This window comes from Arachis ipaensis, chromosome B08 (genome assembly GCF_000816755.2).
Source record: "Arachis ipaensis cultivar K30076 chromosome B08, Araip1.1, whole genome shotgun sequence".
Lineage (NCBI taxonomy): Eukaryota > Viridiplantae > Streptophyta > Magnoliopsida > Fabales > Fabaceae > Arachis > Arachis ipaensis.
Window position 1 is genome coordinate 9,781,455 of NC_029792.2, and position 4,693 is coordinate 9,786,147.

Consider the following 4,693-nt stretch of genomic DNA (forward strand, 5'->3'; position numbering starts at 1 on the left):
CTACTTAACAAAACTCGAATTATTATTAGCTCGTCCTTAATTATAATACTCGCGAATAAAGTTAATAAGATATCATTATCTCTTCTACTAATTTAGTTAATTATTAGTGCCAAATAATAGCACAAGTCTCTTTATTTATCAGATACAAATTACAGCATAAGAATATATATGTTTCTGTCACACTCAATCTTACGTACTGCATTTAAATTCTTTTGAAATAGATACACGTCTATAAAACAAAGCGATAGTTACATTACACTACTATAATTATTATAATTTTACTAGTTAATTATTGTGTGTATATATAATAACATCTAAAATGTATATATTGTTTTTAGTAATAATATATTTAATATAACCAACCTAGATTAACCGAATACACTACAAAAAAAAGGGTTAAAATGGCAGTTTTTTAAAGTAATTACGGCGGTTATAACCGCCATTATTACCGAAAATGGCGCCCCCAAGAAACGCTGGAATTCTGGGCGCCATTCTGGTTATTACGGTGGTTTTCTGAAAACCGCCACAATTCCCTGGGTTAAAACGGCGGTTTTTGAATAGGTTAAAACGGCAGTTCAAACCGCCGTTATTTCCAGGGTTAAAATGGCGGTTCTTTGATAGGTTAAAACGGCGGTTTGAACCGCCATTATTACCCTGACAGATTGACGTTTTGGTTGGTTAAAACGGCGGTTCAAACCGCCGTTATTTCCAGAGTTAAAATTGCGAGGTTAAAATGGCAGTTTGAACCGCCATTATTACCCTGACAGAGTGGCGTTTTGATTGGTTAAAATGGCATTTTTGAACCGCCATTTTTATCCTGACAGTAGCATTTTGATTGGTTAAAATGACATTTTTAAACCGCCATTTTACCCTGACATTTTTTATCATTTAAAAAAATAATTTTTACCGTCATTTTTATCGCGTTAAATAAATGTGATTAAAATTTCACAATAGCAAAAAATCATAATCCATAAATGAAATATTATATAACTCATAAACAAAAGATTAATATAATATATAATTTTTTATTATTGAAAATCAAAAGTAATAACTCCTATGCAAAATCTTGTCTTACTAAACTTACCAAAATACAAGCATTGCAATAAACACTAATCAGTCAAATCTACCGTCCAGTTCCCTAAACTATGTTAATATCTAATAATGTATTTAAACGAAATATGAATATGTATTTAAACTCATTTGATAACACATAGTCACTGATTCTGGACACAGACACCAGATTTCTAGTCCTAGAATCCAAGATTTCACTGATTATAATTGATTTATCTGAAGCTTGCTGCATTTCGCGGATCCAAGAGCTGTGAGAGAATCCCGATAACCTTAAAGACGATGTTGAGTCTCTGCATGAAAGTCGTCTTGACTACAAAAACAAAAGAGGCGATTTTATTTTTATTAGAATTCAGTTCACAAAACAAGGTGATACAAGTTAGTAACTTGGTGTACAGTTGAAGAATAAGAATAAGAATGGGCAACAGAGTCCTCCACTGATTCATCTGCAAGAATAAGAATCTGTTCTCTAAGAGTTAGTAACTTAGTGTACAGTTGAAGAAAATCTTCATTTAGTGTGTTTAACTGTTTCTAGTCTAGGGATATTTAGTGTCAATCTTCATTTAGTGTGTTTAACTGTTTCTAATCTAGAGATATCTAGTGTTAGTAAAGTTCCTACTTCAGAACTTACTTCCTTATAATTTTATTTTGAAAACAAAAGTATTTTAAGTCATATAACAGGCTATCATCCTAACGAGATTTTTATTTTCTTTTTCATTTTAAGTGTCAATAAATAAATAATAATTGCAAATGAGACAGAAGCTGCCATTGGTTATCCAGAATTCTTATCAACTCAATTAGCATGAAATTTGGTCATCTATTGCATTACATAATTTGGTTACTGGTAACATGAGCCCTGGAAAACTCACACGGCATATCAATGCTAGAAGATTCCTTCATGAAGGCACACTGATTCATATATACAAGCTTGACATGCTATAAAATATGAATAGAATATTTAAACTTACAAAATCAAAAGTCTCCAATGGAAGAGACTCCAAGTGCCGCCTAATGACAGCATTTCCCTCCCTGTGGACCAGCTTTATGTTCACTAGCGCAGAAACATCACTGCTGCAGCCCTAATTCATTAGAAATAAATAGTTGCTCAAATAAATAGCAAACTACCAGTATTTTGAAGAAGAGAAAACTAAACCAGCAGTCTCACAAGAAATATGCTATTTGATAAGAATTCATTATTAATTAGGAGTAGCTATCTTTTTAACCTCTTTGGCTTCATCTTATTTCTATCCTTCTCTTAGCTTTCTTAAAGTTCAGGAACTCATTCTGCAAGGCACGCACTCAATTACTATCTACTCCACTAACAGTATTAATAAATCAAATACAACTAACTAGCTATCTAGAGAGAGATAAATACTAATAATTAGTACCTGAGCTACATAACAAGAACTCATTCTTTTTTGCTTCCTTCGCCATTGCTTCCGCCGCTTCTCTTCCGCTGCATCTTTCTGAATTCCTCCCTTTCTTAATTGTCAGTGATTTTCCCAAACCATTGAACATTGAAGAAAGATGACCCATCAAAACTTTGAAGAAATTAGTAGTGCTACTGTTGAGCCACTACTTTTCAGCTGTTAAGAGATTCTTCCCATTGTAACAATTTTTGAGGCTCTGAACATCGAAAATTTAACTCACGGATTAGAAATTCAACACTTCAAGGGAGAGAAAATATATATATATATATATATAATGATGTAAAAAAAGAAATCTATGCTTAAATCTCAGGATCTAATATAAAATATAAAAAATACTAATAAAAGAAACTATATGGTCATTCTTATACTGATTCCAGGTTCCCTTCTAGCAATGCATCTAGAATTTCAATGCATAGGAATGGAAATTAACAAAAGAGAAACTTGTAATATTTAGTAACATAGCATCTGGTTATGTTTGGTTTGAAGCTAAAAGTGAAAAGCAATTCAGATGAAGTTTCTGTTATTCTGAATATATATGGCATTGCTTTCAGCCATTGTCTCAAAAACCCAATTGTAGTGTGGACCATGATTTCCTCTTTGAGAAAATAGTAATGAGTATAAACCTGGAATCAGAATGATTTTATCCTTTATATTCAAAACAATTCAAATACCTTACTGATATTGTATGAAGCTGCAGTGGTGATAATTAATATAATGTTAAGGCCATATCATAAGGACTACTACAACATATGTTTCTTGTACGGAAGCCTTTGTGTAAATGAACAAAACAAAAACAATATAAGAAAACTTACCCTTACAGCCAAAGCTTTTATGACCTCTTGCTGCTTTGGATTTAGCAGCTTCCTCCTTTGCTACAAACCAGCTTTTATTAACTGTTTCTTTGTCACAAATGCAGCATGTAGAACATTGAAACAAAAGTTACCTCAGCTCTCAGCCTCTGAACTTCTTCAATGATCATCTTATCAGATTATATTTTATATCAATTATTTAGATTAAAGTTTATAATTTAGAATTTCTAATTAGAATTTAAGATTCAAAATTTTTAATTCATACATGATCCAAAAAGTATAGCCATATCCCAGGAGTCTTTATCATTGATATGCTGCATGTGAGCGTGACCAAGATATGTCCATTTGCAAACTGTGGTGGACAAACTGCGAGTATCATCTCCAGTTGCCCTAAAAAGGTACCAGAAATAGATCAAGGCTAAGCAACACTTGACTCCAACACTTGACTACAGGGACAGGAACTCCAATATCAAATATTGTTTAACTACTTTAATATCAAATATTGTTAAACTATTCAGGGATAGGAACTCACATTCAGAGGGCATATCTTCAAGTCAAGAAATTCAACATCAATAATGAAGCAACCAATGAATGAAGTATCAACAGGCCAGACAAAGTCATCATATGTCCTAAGTATCCTTTCATGGACTGCAGCATCAAAAGCAAAAAGAAATAAGAATCAAGCTGTGTTACAATTTCATAGTACAATCCTAAAACTGCTATTACAATCTACTATAATAAAATTTCTAAGAATTGTTTATCCTATATAATATTACTAAATGTTTTTAAGAATTGAATATGGTTTACTAACTCTAATTGCTTAGTTTGCATCTTATAGACAGCAGCAATATATATTTATTGTTGCCTCTGTACTACTTGTGGCATTTAAATTTTAGAAAAGAGAAAGATAGTTAAAAGAAGAAGCAATTATGGCCTACATTACCTCACAGAGAAGGACAAAATAAAACCCAAAATTTAGTTATAACAGAACATTATCATTCAAGTTTAGATACCAAATTTTCAGATAGATTAGAGTTATCAAGATCCCTGCAAAAAGTAACATAAGATGATCAATTTTATGGAACAAGTGGTTAAGATTTCAGCGCAGAGGCAGATAACAAATAATATTAGAAATAATATCCTTACTAAGACTGCTAGTTAATCTTCTCATTATTTTTGTAGATAACTAGTGAAGTGAATGCCTACTAACCTCAACTTATTCCCTTTGAGTTTGATAAATTATTATTCATAAATAGTGTCGGCTAGTGAAATATCTAATTTAATTAGGAACTCATAGATACAGTGATGATTAATAGCAGTGAACAAATAAAATTGATAACTTGATTATTAGGAAAAGCTAATACTAGTGGACACAAAAGGAAAAAA

At 31.7% G+C, this 4,693-nt stretch overlaps 1 long non-coding RNA gene across 13 annotated transcripts in view; it reads right to left on the reverse strand.

The window, feature by feature from the left end:
• Window positions 1,006-4,693, reverse strand: part of LOC107613379 — a 6,810-nt gene continuing 3,122 nt past the window's right edge. For 4 of the 13 annotated variants that reach the window (XR_002351886.1, XR_002351881.1, XR_002351880.1 and 1 more), the window contains 7 exons: window positions 4,251-4,354; window positions 3,840-3,955; window positions 3,573-3,697; window positions 3,311-3,477; window positions 2,457-2,694; window positions 2,037-2,147; window positions 1,006-1,381 (listed from right to left, as the gene is read on the reverse strand). This is a non-coding gene — a long non-coding RNA (uncharacterized LOC107613379). Of the gene's footprint in view, window positions 1,382-2,036; window positions 2,148-2,291; window positions 2,353-2,456; window positions 2,695-3,310; window positions 3,478-3,572; window positions 3,698-3,839; window positions 3,956-4,250; window positions 4,355-4,693 lie in introns of all 13 variants that reach the window. The other 9 variants (XR_002351885.1, XR_002351878.1, XR_002351887.1 and 6 more) reach the window with 7 other exon arrangements.